Source organism: Heloderma suspectum, chromosome 1, assembly GCF_057233095.1.
Source record: "Heloderma suspectum isolate Gila_16-S chromosome 1, 16-S_ref, whole genome shotgun sequence".
Taxonomy (NCBI): domain Eukaryota; kingdom Metazoa; phylum Chordata; class Lepidosauria; order Squamata; family Helodermatidae; genus Heloderma; species Heloderma suspectum.
Genome location: NC_139458.1, coordinates 282,317,712 through 282,337,056, shown reverse-complemented (window position 1 = coordinate 282,337,056; position 19,345 = coordinate 282,317,712). Strand labels below are relative to the sequence as shown.

The 19,345-nt window shown below is 39.7% G+C and overlaps 1 protein-coding gene across 1 annotated transcript in view; it reads right to left on the bottom strand.

Moving 5' to 3' along the window:
* Positions 1 to 19,345, bottom strand: part of DLGAP2 (DLG associated protein 2) — a 511,080-nt gene that overhangs the window by 149,604 nt on the left and 342,131 nt on the right. Inside the window, exon 3 of the mRNA XM_084826764.1 lies at positions 4,279 to 4,344. The gene's annotated coding sequence lies outside the window, so the exon portion shown is untranslated. The remainder of the gene's footprint in view (positions 1 to 4,278; positions 4,345 to 19,345) is intronic.

Sequence of the window (19,345 nt, the reverse complement as noted above, 5' to 3'; positions counted from 1 at the left end):
AGCTTGTTGGAATAGAAAAGAGGAAAGGAAAAGCATGTTTTCTTTTTAATTTGCATTGTAAACTGCCCTAGGATAAATATTTATGAAAAGTGGTATGTGTGTGTGTGTGCGTTTGTGTGTATGCATTAAATAATGTGTCAATTTAACCATCTAGGGATTTAGTAGTAGAAATTCAATCTTTTACAGAATTTTAACTATCCATAGTATGCAGGTTAAATTATAGTATTTCTGAGAATAAATATGGCAGTTTTTATACAATACTGTACAATTATTTTCTAACAATAAATTCCAAAGAAGGTACAGAAAAACATCTGGTGCGGAATCTAGGGCAACACTAGGAAACCCTTTAATCTCATTTTATTGGTACTCTCAAGAACACACAATTCTGTGCTAGACTTTTCCATAATACTTATAACAAAATGAGATATTTGGAGTATATGTAGATGACCCCCAACCTCCCCATCTCTTATGGTTTTCTCATTGGAAAAGAACTGAGGGTAAGGAAAATGAAACAGGAACATAATTAAGACAAAAACAGAATTACAAAATAATTAGCGGGCCAAAATATAGGAAAAGTCAACAAACATTTTGATTTTATACACAAATATTTAACATTTTAAAAATCATTTTTTTCTACAGAAATTTCAAGGGGCAAAATTCTGTTCCTGAAACGATTTCCAGTTTGATTTCTCTTCATAAAAATAGCAGTCTTAGTTTGGGATAGCCCAAGCGCTTTTAAGTTGCATTGATTTCTGTGGGAGAAAGTTAGGCACATGCTTAACTCTCTCCCACTGAAATCTAAGGGTGCAATGCTATGGAATGTGCCCTGGGTACTTGGAGGCTTATAAGTATCCAGTGTAGAGCAGGAGGTCCCTTGAGTCTCCTGCTCTGCATTTTAGCTAGATGGGTGATTTTGCCCATCGAGCAGAGGCTTTGGAGAGGGTGGGAAGGAGGCTGGGGACAGCTGGGGATATGTCGTAGCCCAACGTCCCCAGTCTCCTCCTCTCCCCTCCCCCAGGAACACCTCCTTTTTCCCATCTCCATGCTCCGTTTTCCAAGTGTGGAGAGGTAGCTCGTGTGGTTCTCTCTCCACTGGCTATCGAGGGGAGGGGGAGGGAGAACAGTTTCCTGGCTCCAAGCTTGGAGCCCTGTCTACTAGCTCAGATCAGGGAAACTGAATAATCCTTTATCCCCACAGATGCTGTCTGGGGGGCATAGGATTACTTCCTCTGACATGTAAAAGTGTCTGGTTGGATTGTGGCCTGTATTTTCAGGAATTATTCCATAACCTAGTTTCTTAGTTTTGTAAGGTGCAAATCTATTCATCAGAATATGGAAAAAATAATTTTTAATTACTTTTGCTTTTAACTATCCTCATTCAATTCAGAATTGTAGGTGAAAGCCACTGGAGACATATAGCTAAGTCCTATCACTTTTCAAAATATATGTTCTGGGCTGCTTTAATCACTTCAGTTCAAAGTCTGTTGTTTTGACCATCAGACATAAGAAGACGAAGAATACAAAAAATAGGTGCAATAGAACAAGATAAAATAAAGGAGAACAGAAAAAGTTATAAATCCCTCTTTCTCTCTGACTTAGTAAATAAAACTACAAAATTAAATATTCAATCTGTATTATATGAATCTATAGTATTTATATAACATTGTCTTAATTTCTCTGCTACTAATGTAAAGGAATCTATTTTTTCTATTACATTCATTGCTTTGTTTGCCAGTAAAAACACACACACGCCACACCCGTTTTCTCTTGATTAGTCCAAGAGTCAAAGCAAAATGGGACCTGAGTAAAAATCATATATCTGGCAACCTTATTTTAAAAAGGCAATCAGACAGATAATGAAGAATGCCCTCCACTCCCACAATACTACAAATGCAATGTCTCAGATCAGATGGAGTATCTTTATTATGGCTGACAAAGGTGGCGGAGGGCAGTTCCTGGAACTTACTCTCCTTTTGGAAAGTACATGAGGTTGAAAGAGATATATGTACATATATCATCTAACAGTGTGGGAAATATCCAGCCAAGGTTAAGCACCTTTATATTCCATTACAGTTAAAAAGTTAAACATATGATGCACTCTCTCCCATTAAAACAAACTAGAGGCCTGCAACCAAACGTTCAGCTGGCAATTTCTCACCTCTGCAAGTATGACATGTACGTACCTCTCACAATATGCAATTCCTCTGCCCACTCTATCTCCCACTTTCCCTTCCCCTCTCAGACTCCTGACTCTGGCCTTCTCTTCCCCTGGATCACTCCCTTGTCCAATTTTCATTTACCTAAGCCTCTGCTTTTTCTGCTCCTCTTTTCCTAGAACCTTCAGCCTTCATTTTCCTTCTCAAGGATCAGCCCAGCCCAGCTGATAAGCGCAGTTTCTCAGAATGAGAGCTGCTCAGCTAATATCAACCAGTGATTCTTACAACCAAACCATATCAGCCAACAGCAGAAAGAGTCCTTATCCTCTGTGACAGACAGACAACTGAGGTCATCACTGCCAGGGCTTCTTTCCTTCTCATCACTACTATCACACTACTGCAACCCTAGTGTATTACCCTAATGAATAAAAATGCTGAAAAATGCTGAACTTTGCCTCAGTTGGCCCAGTGTGTCCTCCCAGATACTGACCACAATGTGCAAGACAGTAATCAATAACCCAGATTTAACTATACTATGGTCAGTGGCATAGAAAAGACAATTGACTTTCTATAATTGCTATTCCTGCAAATATAATACAATTATCGTGTAAGCTGTTTGAACATTTTTAATGGAAAAAGGTCCCACTACTTGAATGAAGGCTATTGTGTGGTGTAAATCTGCAGAAATTCTCCAGTGTAGCTCCCCTTCATTGCATTTTTAAGTGACAATAGCCAACTCACAGAAATATTATGTTACAACATGTACATGCATATGACTGACAAACAATGTATACATCTTGCAATACTTCAGTGGATACTACATGTACTTAATGGTTCTTTTAAAAGTTAAAGAAGTGACCTGCCATGCTTTGAAATTTTTAACATTGCTTGAAAATGTATTGAAAAGGGTTATTTCACACTTGCTACATTTCTGTGAAGGAAACAGTAGGTACCATACTATGTGTGCGCACCATTGTATGTGATAAAAGCACATGTGCAACCTTCGATGGCTGGCAGGTTCGCATGTAGTGCAGATGTGGAAAAGTAGACATATGAGAAGTATATCACATATGATGGTGTACCGAGGGATTCCAAAAGTTTCCCTCATGCCAGCGTAGGAAACTTATCCTATACGAAATAGCCCTGAATCATTAGCTAAGTACTCAAAGCATTCAAAACATCTATGGTTAGGAAGTAGAATTTATTAAGTGTCCCCCAGCGCAATTCTGCATTGGAACACTCTTGTAGCATGGAGTAATAACTGTAGTCTATGTAGACAGAATTTTACCTAGAACAGGGCTGGGGAATGTGTGGCCCTCCAGATGTTGTTGGACCAAAATTCCAATCATCCCTCACCACTGGCTTTGCTGGCTATGGTTGATAGGAGTTGTGATCCAACAACATCTGGAGGGCCACAAATTCCCAACCCTTGACTTAGAGTATTCCTTTTTACCCTTCTTTAAAAAAATAAAAAATGGCATGGCAATTTTACTTCAGCTTTTCTGTGGCCATTACAAATAGGGAGAAAAGATGGGGAGGGAAGAGTCCAAATAACTACTACTGTACTAGCTGATTCTGGATTAAAACAAAAAGGTCCATGCCATCACACATTAGGGATGGGTGGTTCGACATTGTCAAAATTCTCCAAACATCGCTTGCTGGGCGTCTCTCCTCAATTTGCACTTGCATTTGCAATCGCTGTTCATTTTGTGTGAACAGGAAAATTGAGCAAAACAAATAGCTATCAAACATGAAAGTTGAGGAGGAAACAAGTCCCAAATTTGTGCAAATTTCCAAAATTGTGCAGATTTCCCCTACAGAGTAAAGTGTGGGTGATTTGCACATTTTAAGGAAGTTGTGCATTTTGAGGAAGTTGTGCATTTTTCATGTACACATTTTGCAAATGACAATGCAATCTCAGGAATTCGTTAACATTTTTTGAGAAAATGTACTCCCATTTGCATTTGGGATTGTGAGCAGGGCATTTTTGAGTGATTTGTGAACTGAAACAAAATTATCATACATCGCTATCACACACCTGGTTTTAAACAGTTCAAATATTAGCTGGCACCTAACATTTGTTTAAAACCAGTTTTGTTTCAATAAGAAATAACATTGGTACCTAGCTCTTCCTCTGGTGTTTCTGGAAAACTGATCCCCGTCTTGAGGAGGTCACCACCGTCTTCCTCTGAAAAGACAGAAACAAAGTAAACAGCACAGATATTGTCAGGATCACAGATATGTACTATTCATGTAGTTTCACAAAACTCCGTGGTTTGGTTTTTTTTCATTTTTTCAAATAACACAGGGCAAAGATTTTGTTTTGCTTATTTTGACTTCTTCTTCTTCTTCTTCTTCTTCTTCTTCATTGTTGCCTCCTCCTCCTCCTTTGTTTTCTTCTTCTTCATTTTCGTCTTCTTCTTCACCTTCTTCTTCTTCCTCCTCCTCCTCCCTTAATGCCTATTGGCTGTTTCCCTAACATTCCTTCCTAAAAAAAATTCAGACCTTTTTTCAGTACAAAGTATGGAGCATTAGACTTGTCCTTGCTTATGTCTTGCTAGTACTATTAGTTTAATTTATTCCAGACAGTTTTTATCCTTTTTCTTTTCTTTTCAATAGTCTTTATTTTAGAAAAAAAACTCACTGCAGTTTGAATGAATACAGTCCCTCCTATGTGGGATGCAATTGAGAATAACATAGTATAAAAATGAAAAAGAAAACCAAGCTTTCTATTAGTGATATTCAACATGTAAGCTGTTCTGATTAAGAGACTTTGAAAAATGAACAAAAATTGAATCAGACACATTAAAGAAACCATAATCTACTGCAGAGAGTAAAGGTTGATAGAACAGGCAAGTGTTACACTCCACGCATGTCTATTCAGAGGTCAGATCCAATGAGTTCAATGGGACTTATTCTCATCTAAAGGCACAATCCTATGCATGTTTAGACAGAAAAAACTCCTACAATTCTCAACATGGAATTGTAGGAATTATTTTCTGTCTAAACATGCATAGGATCGCACCCTTGGTGTGTTAAGGCACAGCCCTAAGGCTAAATTATTGGCAATAAGACCTTCAGTTAAAATATGCTGGTCTTTTTGGTCCTAGCCCTTTTGCCTTTGGCCCAGCCCACCACTGGAATGCTTCTGAGAGCTTCTCCAAAATTGAATTTGGTCCTTGGATTGTAAGAGGTTCAACACCCATCTCCTTAAGTCTCTAAACTAGCTTCCTATCATGCTTTGAAACAATATCAAGCTTTAAATTTGTAATTTGAAATCCCCAGACCTGAGGAAGCCAGAGAATGGTACTTTGTGGCTTGCTTGCTAGGCACATTGGACAAAGTCTCAGAAGTGTATAAGCAGCTGGCTTTTAAAGACTGCTGCTCATTATCCCCAAAGAGCCTTAATTACTCACAGGCACGCTCTGTTCAGACCATGATTTCCCAGGAAGGGAGCAACAAACCCCTCTCACCTACTTCAGCAAGGCTATCTACTCTTTGAGATCCAGAACATCTCAAACTACTCAGAGAAGAACTTGGGGATGTGCATATGTTGGACTGTATCCAGTGGTGTCCATCCATCTACTAGTGGGACGGCCACTACTGGCAGAATGGATTCTCCCTCCTCATGCAGCCCCCTATATGACCCCAAATCTGCTCCAAAGGGCTAGGGGGAATCTCTGAAGCAAATTGGGGCGGGGGGGCAGGAGAGAAAGGGGAGGTCCCATTGTACAAGTGGAAGTCTGTTTGCATGATGGTGGACAGAGCCCATTTTCTTATGATCTGATGCAGCTTCTGATCTTTTCAAGGAGGCTTGCAAAGAACATCCTGGTCTGGATGCCCCACCTCCCCCCATTGCCATCTGAAGTGCAGTGCGTGTATATAGGGAAAAGCATCTACATGATGATGGCAATCCATCTGCAGAATACTCACTCCAGGAAGGCTGGCCTAATGTCTACCTTGGTATCATTTCAGTGCAACCCTGCCTTTAACACCCCCCCCCCCGAGTTTTTAGTCCTCTGTACATTGTTGTCGTTGCTGTTTAAATAATGCTTGCTGCTTGTTTTCATTTCTGCTGACTGCTTTCAAAATTGCTTTCTTATATAGTAGCATTTTAATGTGTGTGTTTTTTAAGTGTTTTATTAACATTTGAACTTTTTGTAAACTGTCTGGGAACATGTGAGCAAATGCCTGCATATAATGGTTATTGTTATGTAATGTTTACTTTGTGTGGCCTCTGAGGCAATAACGTATCTGCTGCGTAGGCTTGAGGCCTTGTTTTTTTTACTGTCAAAGGCCTGTTTAGGAGGTGCTGAGTGACATTCTGAAGGGGGAGAGAAAGAATCGCTTTGAATATTGTTAGATGGGGCCTGGATCAGGTAGGTTTGATTCTGACAGGGTGGGGATTCTAGCTGGGTGGGAAAGAATGGTTGAGAAAGGTCAGTTAAGGAAATGACAGTTGACGGTTGAGGGAGTTAGTCTGCGGAAGTCAGCGAAGGAGAAGGTCTGCCGGTTGGTGTGTGTGGTGTTTTAGAAGGACTAAGAGGAGGCTGAGGGAAAAGGAAATAGCTAATGCCTGGATGTTAAGCTATTCCTTCCTTGGGGGATAACCATACACAGCTGGTGAAGATCACGAGTAAGGGCAAGAGACTGCCCTAAGATCTTGCCAGAGGAAGGTTATAAAAGCAGAGTGCAGAAATCCTGATAAACTGTCCAAGCAGCGAGAAATGCAACGGGAGAAGTTTGGTGTCAGAGGAAGACTGTGCCCAGAAGCTGGGCCTGGTTGTAAGGGTATTTGGCCGAGGTTTAGGGAATTTGGCCTGAGGTAAAAGAAGTCCTTAGGGGCTTGTAACAGGAACAGTGTCTCTTGAGTTTTAAAGAACTGTCACTAAGCAGTCTTTTGAAAACCCCCAAGTAAATATTAGTAATCCCTTATGTACAAAATATCCCTTTAATAAAATTCTTGTTTAATAGTTCATCTTGTCTGGAGTGATGGTGCCCATCTCACGCCTAAGCCTCTTATACCAGTTTCTGGGAGATGTTAAAGTATTCTAAGAGAATTGGTAGCAGCAGAAAAGGCTCAGTTGGTGGAACTCTGCACTATACTGGCAGAGAGTTCCTTGAGCCCAGAAATATAAGCATTTGCTCTATCTAAGAAATCTCATGGCTGGGATTGCCCAGTGAAGGAGCAATTTCCCAATAGGTGGCGGCAGTGCTGGAGAGAGGAAATCCCCCACAGAACATATTGAAGGGTGGGATATAAATCCATCCCAAGGCTTGTGCACAGAATTCTTGTTTTTTAAATTAATAAATGGTATGGCACATGCAGCCTTCCCTAATCTGGCACCCTCCAGATGTGCCAGACTATAAGTCCCATCATCCCCAACTAGCATGGCTATTGGTGGCCGAGTATCATGGGGACTGTAGTCCAACACATCCAGAGAGCACTAGTCTGGGGAAGACTTCCATCTCACATCTGTCTAAATTGCAACTTCTGCTTTTGGTTTTCTTGAAGTTCATCAATTTTAAGCACAATTGTAAATGCTAATTCACACTGTTTTGCTTCTGGCTGTGACATACCCTGAAGGTCAGCTAACATGATTTAAATTATATAAATGGGAAACATGGAGTAGACTTCATACAAGGAAAAAACAACAATGACTAGTGAAGTTCACAACCCTTTTGGAGAAAAGGAACATTTTGGTTTTTCTTCTGTCTGAAACTGTTAAATGAACTATGCATATAAAATGTAACCTCTTGGAAATCTACTCACTCAATTTGCAGATTAGGTATAATGAATCTTTTAAAATGTGACTGGCACATGCATTCAAATTAAATTCTATCTGGAGACGTAATGGACAAGTCTAATTAAATACAAACATAAATCAGGCAGTTTCCATGGAGATGGTGCATGTGATCTGTCTACAAGTTAAAACTCATAAGTCAAGCTTCACAATAAAAATTTAGCTTCACAATAAAAAGACTAACAATGGGGGGGGACACACACACAACAATATGTATGGCCTGAAATCCTAAAAAGAAAATAAACTGGAGCAAACCACAACAAACAAAGAAAAATCTTGAGGAATTTAACAACAAAAAAGCTTTATTTTCAAAAACAGAGGTAAGCAGTGAGCCAGATAGGTCCACTTTTATTTTTGAGAATAAAAACTGGCCTGCCTCACAGGGGTGTCCTGTGGGCAAATATAACCAAGATTATAAGGTTCCATGTAGTTCTGAAAAGAAATAGGAACAAGTGGTGAAGGGGTGATTTAGCGATGCATTTCAAACCACAAACGAGTAGCGTACTCTAGATGTACTTTGTATATATAATTCCAATGCACACAACTCCCTCATTCTTCCTAGTGTTGGTGAAATTTGCTTGATGTGAGCTGTGTGGAGTAGAAGTCCACCTCCACAGCCTATGAAAGCCTAGTGCCTGTATGGGCAAGCCTTGAACAGGCTCATTTCATTCTTATATTGCATAAGTTATGGTTCACCTTGGTAATCCTCACAACCAGGTTGAGACCGATCAGTTTCACTTCCTTCCACATTTGATTTTTTTTAATCTCAAATTCTCTCTGTTCTGCTTATGACCAAATTTGCGAATTTTAGCAAATTCTTATCAAAAACAAACCAAACAAAATTCTTACTGTTTTCCACAAGCTAAATTCAATCAGTTAAGAATGGAAAAGGCCATGTTATACCTGCCTGTCATGTAGCTGTTAAAGATGAGGACCCTGCCAGAAAAAACGGGTGGCAACCCTAGTTCAGCACCACAAAAATGGTTGAATACACAGACTTTTAAGAGTTAAGACACTCAGAGCCCTGGGCCTAGATGGGTGAATGTCAGTTTGGCTTCCTCCCACATTCCCATATTCAACTTTTAAAAATATCAAGTTCTTTCCATGCTATTTATAAAGAGAGTTGCTAAGTTCTTCTCAAACAACAAACTGAACAAAATGCTCATTCATCCCTGCTTGCAACTGTTTGTCTCATTGGAGGCGGAATACCTCTGTATTCCTTCAGTACCTGCTATAAATGCCTTTTGATTGTTCAACATCTTTAATGGCAAGAGTCATTTTCTTTCTTGACCAAACAAAAGAAAACGTCAGTTTAATTTCGTTTTAGGAGCTGTTCACTGTCTTTCATATCTCCCAGTACTCACTCTGAACTGGCTATGTATTCAGTTCCACCTCCATCTAGAGTGCTTTTCTGATGTGTACTAATGTTTTTCAATCCACTTATATTCTGTGATGCATGAAGGTTTTTTTAGGCAGGTAGATGGATGCAGGCCCCCTAAAGACATGCTCCGGCAGCAACAGCTGAGGGTTTGGAAGTGTCAGCTCCATATGATAAGCATTAACCATACCAGAAATATTTTTCCAGCTAACCAATTTCAAGTGATTTCCAAAGACCCTTGACCAAAAGGACTGGGATCATTTATGAAGCATTTTTTATTGTAAAGAATGCTCAGCTCTCTTGTGCATACCTATCAGATCTCACTCTTCCCACTTAATGATGGTGGATTAGTATAAAGCAATATCCAAAACATGCCCTCTGGCTCTCATTCAAGCTATCAAGATTTGTTGCAGTGTCCAAAAAAAAAAAAAGGAGAGAGAGAGAGAGAGAGAAAGAATGGCCGTGCTTAAAGAAAATCCATGGATGCTTGTTTGCTTTGCTGAAATGGAGGATTTAGATAAAAGGCTCCTGTAATACTGAGCTTTTCAAATATTGTGCTTTTTATAGTCCATTGCATCCCAGGACTTCCTCCTTTGATTCACATCTGCTCATTACACAAATTATTTTCACTGCTTATCCACAGCACACCAAACGGATTCTGTAACTTTTCCCTGTAATAAAAATACATATTCTATGCTATTAAAAGTAAACCTGAACTGTTTGCAAGTTAACACAGATTCCTATCACCACTGCAGAAACTGACAAGCAGATGAGACGAAGAGTCCCCAATCAATAATTTATTGTTTTCTTTGCTTTTTTTTGTTTTTGTTAAGAAAAGTAAAATGACTTTACAAAAAGAAGTGTGATTTATCTATTCTTCATAGTTCCATCTTCTTCGAAGTCTGAAAAATGCTGAGGTTACAACTCTGAGGATCTTCTCGATGTTGGCACCTGTGCATCTGGACTAATCTAGTGGGACCTAAGTGAATATGCTGAGCTGAGAATGCACTTCTGCAAGGCCATGGTGAGTGGAAATCTCAGACTGAATTGGTGCACCAGCTATAAAAGACTAGATTGCTAAGATTTGGCATGTAGCATCCTCACTTACTGAAACAGTGAGACTGTGAGGTGGAAGACAAAAAATAGGAAGAGTTGTCAGTATGTAGCGCCATTAGTATGGGAAGCCACTCTCTATGGGTCCTCAAACTTTTACCGGTTTAAATTAATGTATTGGAAAAGAACCTATGAACCCTAGTATGATGATGGGATGAGAGCCTTTCAGTAGGTTTTCCTAACAGGGTCCTTCCAGCTCCTTGGTCAGTCCAGACATATCACAATGGCACTAGCAGGTACACAAGACATGGGAGACTCCAGCCAGAAGGAATTTCAGAATATCCAGGGCAAACCAATGATATAATAGTAATAACTGCATCTACAGTATGTATTAAGGAAGTAGAATATGGACAAATGGAGAAGCCTGCTTAGGGTAAAAGCCAGATGAAAGCTATGTTCCAGGAGGCATTCCTTAATTGACCAGTCACGGTTTTATTGGTATTCTGTTTTTTAAAATAACATTTTAATCTGGTGTTTTAATTTTTTTTTCCTTTTACTGTTTTATCTCTTGTGTTCACTGCCCTGAAATCTGTTCCAGATATGGAGCAGTATACAAATATTGTAAATAAATAAATAAATAAATAAAATGTTCTAGTTACAGATTGAAAGAGCTAAGAGCATGTTATTAGAGAGCACTAGCTCAACCTCTCCCTGCCCCACATTTTGTTCTCACCTATCACATTGGCTCTTTAATGTCCATCTTGTCTGAAATAGTACAGAAACACACCTAGAGCCAATCACCTTCTATTGAGAGTGCAGCCAATCATTGTCCCCTTTTGTTCATATGGAAATCCTCCTTTCAGTTGCCAACCTAGTTTTTTTGTTTTGTTTTTCTAAGGCTATGACTGGCCTTGGAGCCCTGAACTCAGTGATTTCAAGAGAGCAGTCTTGCTGACAGACACACAGTCTGAGTGTCTGACTGACTCCTGGAGATACTAGCTTGGGGTGCACATCTCTGCACCCCATCATCCTGTGTTCTTTGTCCATGAAAGACTTGTCATGCTTCAGGAAACCTGCTCTTCCTGCCTTCTTTTGGACCCACCCTAAAGCTGAGGACCCCCTCCCCCTCCCTTTTGATATGTTTTCAGATAGATCATAAGGAAGGATAGGTTTACAAGTGCAATATCCTGCTTGTCCTCCAGTCCCCGGATCTCTTCCCTAAACATAAGAGCCCTGCCGGATCAGACCAAATGCCTATCCAGTCCAACATCCTCCTTCCCACAGCGGCCAACCAGATGCCCATGGGAAGTCCACAGGCAGGACACAAGGGCAATACACTTCTCCCATTGTTGGTTCCTGGCCACTGGTATTTGGAGGCAAACAAAACTGGAGAACATCCAAACTGCCCAATGGAACAAACAGATAAAGTCTCAGGATGTTGAACAAATCAATGTTGTTTTATTCCATGAAGTTGCCCTACGCTTTTCAGCCCTGAATGATAATATGACCAGTCACAGGATTAATCTTCTTCAGAGATCTTTGCACTGAAGAAGGCACTTTTAGAAACATTGTCCCCTGAAGAAGGCCCATACATATTATTCCAGGCCAAAACGCATAGGGCAACTTCTTGGAATAAAATGACACCTATTTTTTCAACATCCTGAGACTTTGTCTCTTTATTGCACTGGTATTCATAGGTATGCTGGCTCTGATCCTGATTCTCCTCCCACCTCTCTCTAGCTTTTACTCTTTCCACAGTTTTCTGTGTACACCAAAGCATCACCAAGCACCTGCTCTTCTCAATAAAACCTCCTTTTTTTGGAAAAGCTCTGGCCTCTTCTCTGTTACTCCCATCCGATACCTTACAAGCAGACTGTGCTATCGAAACCAAAGTTCCTAAAGTTACTCATCCTGTGGTCCTATGTATTTGGGGGGGGGGGGTGTACGTATGTGTGTGTGTGTGTGTGTATATATATATATATCCCAGCCTGTTCTCTGGAAGAATAAAGCAAGGGCCACAGAAGGAAGAGGTTTGTCTAGCTACTCTGCCTACCACAGACATTTGAATTCTACAATGACTTATCCCCTGAACATGGAAATGTAGGTTTCAGAAATGATAGAGACATGAGTCCCAAGCAAGCATGGTAATGTGTGGGCCAGGAAGTCCTTGGCTGAAATGTCACTTGCATTATGACCTCACAAGGTAGCCTTCAGCAAGTCATTCTCTCAGCCACATATTACATATCTGCAATATGATAGCACTACTGACCTTGCTGAAGGGGTGCTGGAAGGATTACTAAGACAATGCTTCTAAAGCACACTGAATGCTAAGTATCATTACCCTCTTGTTGTTCCTCACTTATTACATATTGCCATAATACTGCCTTAACTTAAGCCTGTACAACTTGTGACCTGCCATGTATGGAAACCCATTAGGGATTCAATGGGCAGAATCCAATGCTGCAAGTGGACCAGCGAGACCCATCACTCGTGAAACAGGAAGTTAACGCTTCCTAAAGCAACCCCAAATGAACTAAAATGCTAATTTCTGCTGACCTGTCTCATTCTGAAAATGGTGTCTTGGCTTGTTTCTGGGATTGTTCTAGGGAGTGCTAACTTCCTGTTGTGTTGCTGGTGCAACACAACCATCAGAGGCACAAGGGCAGCATTGGATACTACTCAATAACCCCTCTTTGTTGGCAGTTGCAGTAACAGGTATTATGAAGCACCTGGCAAGCCACAAAACTTTGGTTTCAGAAAAAGAAAATTGCTCCTATCTAGGTATATAGAGTCAAAAAGATGGCTCTTTGCAAGAAAAGAAATAAAGAGGGAGAACAACCTCAAATACAGTGTAAGTCTATCTTTATGTTGCAAACTTCAGCAGACTAGCCTTTCAAGCAAGCCACAATATTCAGTTAAAAAAATTCCTTATGTACCTCGCCATTTATACAGCCTAGTTATTTTTTATGCTGCCTCCCCACCCCCACCCCACTGCTCCAAATCAAAACCATTAAAAGACTTTAAAGGTGTCTTGAGCACAGCTGAAAAACTCAGGATAATAATAAGAATAAATGGGAGTCAAATGATTTCATTTGAATGGATATGAATCTAAACTACTCTTTAAGCAGCCCATTTTGCTACTATTACATTATTCTATTCTGCATCATTTTCTTCATGGCAGAGCTAAACGTTTCGAAGGCTCACTCTGCTTTTATTCACACTGTATGCTCCATGTAAGTTCTAAGTTAAAGGATTTGCAGTGAGAGGGCTGGAATGAGATATTGTGGCCTTTACATCTGCTCTATTCATTCAAACATAGGCCAGATGTTCATGTTTATTCCTGCCATCATGATAATGCCATGACAATGAGATTTTTAACTATCATTTTTGTGTATGAACATTTCTTTTGAATGGGCCCACACAGACACAGGTGGTAAGATATGAGATTTACCATGTCCTGGAAAAGACTTGAGAAATCTAATGCTCTTCAGGTCATGGTAATGCTCAGACCTCACTATATAGAGAAAAATATTCAAAAGGAAACATTTGACAAGCAAAAATGAAAAGATGGGGGAAGGGAATCTCCCGTTGTTATTTTTCCATGTAAAAATTCTTCTTTTCATTATTATAAATTCTTCTTTATTATATAGCACTCTCAGCGAACATGGAAATTTACAGAGCTGTACAAGTAAAAGATAGGTAGAGATGGATTAATTGGTCGGTTTTGCTCTCTCCTGCATTAAAAGTTTTAGGGTGCAATCTAGACAGAAAAAAAGGCCTACAACTCCCAGCATCCCTCAACCAGCATAGCTGGCTGAGGAATGCTGGGAGTTGTAGGACTTTTCTTCTGTCTAAACATGCATAGGATTGCTCCCTTAAAAGCACAAGTTCTTTCCATCACATATAAGAAGAAATTTGTAAATTTTGGTAAATCCTTATTAAAATGAACTGCAGTTAAACATGCAAGTGAAGCATCCTCATTGAGGTTGTAGTGCTCCTGACCTATTAAACAGAAATAGGGTTTAGATAAGCACACAAGGGAAACTGAAAGGCAAATCTTATAACCTTTTGTGGATGTGGTACTCATTGTTTTCACTGAGCCTCCACTGGCACTCCTCCACATGTAAACAATAACATGGGAATTGTAAGGACGTGTGTTAAGTAATATGGATCAGAAGTCCGGCCACTGCAACTAACAAGCAGCATGAGGGAACGTGAAAAGTCAGCACATGCTGACTTTTTGCATTCAAACAACCTGGTCTGCATGTGGCAATATGGCAAAAGGTCAGTATCGATGGACTGTAAAGTGCAGCTGCTGTATGCAGTCAGAAATAGTTGTGAGGATGGACCCTTATAAATGTACCACCCAGATATGAAAAGAGCTCCTTTACCCGTGGAGTATATAACTAGAAGATTGACTCCCAAACCCATGTTTAGAAACTGAGTGCACCACAGTGCATGATTTGAGTTCATCACCACAGTGATGACTCAAATTACTGCCATAAACTCAGAACTTCGACCCTAGTTTATTCAGCAGCATGACACCTTTCCCCAACCTGGTGCCCTCCAAATGTGTTGGACTACAACTCCCACCACTCCCAGCTAGCATGTGCAGCCCAGGTTGCAGAAGGCTGGGCTATGCTCTAACATATTTATAAAGAGCTGCTTAACTTTCAGGACAGTGTTTTCAGAAACGACTGAGAATTTGCCTATACAGCAAAGTTCAACACACGCCCCTGTTTTGTTGAAGCTGCTTTAATCATTTTGTTTGCTGTGCTGAAGGTTCTGGGTTCTAAATGCCATTGTTGTATGCACTTTTGTAAACTTATCTGTTGCATGTGGAAACTCTCATCCTTGTGCTATCCTCTCCTTCCTGAATCCAACTGGGTAGGCACACTGCTTTCAGATGCTGAATCTGAAGCCTTGCCGCTACATATTTTTTGGGCTCTGCTTGACTTTTCTCCAAAACTGAATGAGAGCAGCCCTAATGTCCTCTTTTGCCAATTATAAAACCCAGCATACTGCCATTTGAACTCTGGACCTGAGAAGAACACTTTATCGGATAAGAAGTGTTCACATAGAGACTAATGCAATCAAAATGGCAGCGGAGATCTGAGCCTTACATTTAAGAAGATCTCTTATTTAAATTTGATTAGAGATAGTGAATATTACTTTTATTATATGAGTGACATTTGATTTAACCTTCTTGCTGGTCAGCCTGTCTGTGTTCCATTGCACAGGTTTTATTTTAAGACAAAGGCCTAATATTCACTTGGCTTTTTTTACACTATTTGAACAAAAGCCACACAATGGTTTTCTTATCACAGTCAGATCTCCTTTATACCTTTTCTTTTCCTGTGCATATCTGCTGGGAATTAAGTTTGTTTTTAGCTTCTACTCATGGTCCACTTCTTTTTGAAAATGATTTAATAGTCTGCGTGTAAAAAATGGCCATCAGTGTGACCCTCTTTTAACCTGGCAGAGCTCTTGAGACTGGAAGAAGATGAATCTATAGCTATTGGTGGATTTTAACAAAAGACCTCAAAATAGGGTTCATTCCCTGCCCTTAATTTTAGCTGCTGTCTCATGCAGTCCTGTTCTTCTTCACATCTGTTGCTAGGAGGTTATCCTAGAATTTCCCTTTTAACTTATTTTAATACTCTTTTGAACAGGTAATGCCTATATACATGTTTGTATCATTGCCTTCCAACATTCTATTCAGATGGCAGCTTTATTGCCGAGTAAATCCCATTTGCAATCAAGAGTGGGAGTTGAGTGGAGCCCTGGATGTACAGCTGTGTTCCGAGCGGAACTGAAAGTCAAGACATTACAGCTAATCATTGCCATTGTCCTGATAGAACAGAAATGACTCATTAATTGAACATCCCTCTTGTCTTGCCATGGGCAGGGGAAAGAGATCGTGTGCTATAAAAACATGATGCCGTAATTCAAGACTTGATGATAACTAGAAACAAAATTGAGACATTTACCTTATTTGGAAGTAAATGCATTATCCCCATAGAATGTCCAGATGAAAGCTCTGAAATTATTTCTAAAGAGGCAATATTGTTCCAGTCCTCCCAATTCTTCTATATGCATATGGCTAACTGTTATGAATAATTGCCTGCTACTGTGTGCATTTTTGAATGCATGTATGTATATGCTGGCAACAACTACATACATACACACCCATAAAGATACATGCAGTTGCATTGCATCTGGATACTTTTAGTACACCTCTACACAGATACATACAACTCAATAGCTTAATAATAATCCAATTCTTATTAACTCATATAACTGCAAAGGGCCAAAGGTCCTTCAATAATCACTTCATGCAATCCTTGCTAGAGTGTGACATAAGCAAAGACCCAGTGCACTGCAACACTGACTGTGAACCCAGCTATGAAGGAAAAGAAACTTGCCCTATTTTTGCATATGCTGATATATTATTGGAGAAAAATGCCGCATAATAATATTGATATAGTGCTGCCAAATATTTTGAAAACACTGACTAAGGGCTTAAAAATATTTGTCATTCTCACCGAGTAACATGAAGTAGGTACATATTTTAAGCCTGGTGGACAATGTTATATGTTTGTAGTAATCCAACAGTGAATTTACCTAATGTGAACTTACCTAATTTCGCCCTTTTGAACGACAATGTGAACTGAAAATCAGTTATCCTTTGAAGTTCACACTTCTCTGAATTTTGCCATGGAGTTCTCCAATCAGAGAATGTATGTGTGTATCTATATGGAAATAATAATGTGTATAGTAGGAAATAATGTGTACAAAAATGCATGTATTAGGAGAAATGTGCACAAAAATGCTTATAAATTTTTATGTGAGCTTAAAAAAATATATCAATGTTTGGGATGAACCAAATTAAATCAGAGAAATCTTCAAAGTTCATCTAGACAAACTGAACTTAAGAATGGAAAAATGAGAAATTGAGAGAAACTGAAATTAACGGACATGTCCAGCTCTAACTGCGTCGGCCTATAATTTATTTATCTATTTAAGGATGCATAAATAAATATTTTATTGGTAGCAGGCTTAAAACCATTTCTAACAGATGAAGTTTCTAAAAACCTTTTTTCACAATATGTGTCAAAACATATTAAATGAATTAATCTGACTGGAATTCAAACACCTGCATTTCAAAATATGAGAATAGTATTTAGTTCTTAAACTACCTGGAATAACATATGTATCTCCAGTTTTCCTATACTTCACAAAACCCTAAGTGTGTTACTACTTGGACAATCATCTGACAGCATCAAAAATCAACAGTGACAGTCAAAAACATGAAATCCTGACTTCCAGCAATCTAAAGTGTTGGTTTGCCTCCATGGGTTATCAAACAACATGAAAATGAAAGAAAGAAACCTACAGCAGTTCACAGGCTGTTGCTTTTTTACCCAAGTTTTTCATCTGTTAATATTTCATAAGGTTACTAACTTTATAGATGCGTGCATTCTTATGTAATGCAGAGATGGAAGAATGTGATTCGCACATCAACAGTTTCACTAACAATATATTTGCCTTCAGCAATTTATGTTGTAGAGAATTAGAACCATTCCACTTGGCACAACATACTCAGATAGTATTCACAGCCTGGGAAAGCAACAAGAAGATAAATATTCTGCCACTAATGATGCTGCTTCTTCCCACCATGTTGACAAGCTCTCAGCTGTGGTACAGCTGATGCTGAAGTGTTACTAAGAAAAAATCAAGCAATGTAAATAAATAACTTGGGTGGGAGAGGTGGAGAGGGGAGAAATGGGACTGTTGGAATGTGTTATGGGGGAAGGGGCTTTAACTGGGATTCCTTTTGGCATCTCATAGGGATGGTTGGGTCCCAGGCAAACGTGCTCACCCAAGTGAATTCTTTCTACAGCCAAACACAGACTTTCTTTACTTGTTCATTTTGAAAGCTTGCTTTATATTGCAGCCTTACTTATATATTTGGAAATGCATAAAGCTATAATTAAGGGGACGTGGCAGACATTCTCTGACTGAGCCCTCCCTCCTACTCTTGTACTGATACAGGAAGGAACCCTCTGTAATTTCAAATTGAGTGCATTATTTTCTTTCTGTTTCAACTTGGATGCCTTATACTATAAAGCTATATTATTGCATTCTTGCTGGGAAATTGCTTAGAGTAGCAATAGTTTTAGCATAGTCAATGAGGCAGTGTGCAATCTAAGAAGCACCTCTCAGAACCCCCTGTAATATTCCTGCTGCTGTGCAATGGCCCCGGGCTCAGACTTCCTGTGTTTGGATAATGATGCCATGGACTCTGAGGAGGTGATGGCGTGGCGTGGGGAATTACCCTCAGCACCAATCCCAGATGACCTCACTACTGCAGAAGTCTCAGTGCTTGTGAAACCCACAGTGGTGTAGTGGAGGGCTCACAGGGATGCAACACCAGCATTTCTTATTAGCAGGGATGTTGACATCATCTCCCACCCCCCACCGCCCCTGTGCAGACTTCCCTACCTTAATCACATCCTGTTTAGCCTGCTGCAATGCACTCTGTGTGGGGCTTCCCATGATGAGTGTTTGGAAATTGCATCTAGTGCAAAATATGTTGAGTGCTTTGCTGACCATATTACACTGATTCTACACCAACTGCTCTGGCTACCAATTTGGTTCCAGGTGCAATTCAAGCTGCTGGTAGGGATGTGTGAATTAGCAAAACTTGAACTCCTCAAGGTTCTCCAGATTTTACCTCAAAGCTCATTCCAAGTCATGCCCGTATCAGATTGCAAGCTTTGTTGTTTCTTTTAGCATGACAATTTGTATTTGTGTGCAATTTTTCAAATGTGTACACCAATTGTGTGCATTTTGAAATGTATGCATTTTCTTCCATTGTTTCAAGCTTGTTTGTGCACATTTTTTCAAAAGTATGCATTTTTCACGCACATTTTTCAAACGCACACATTTTT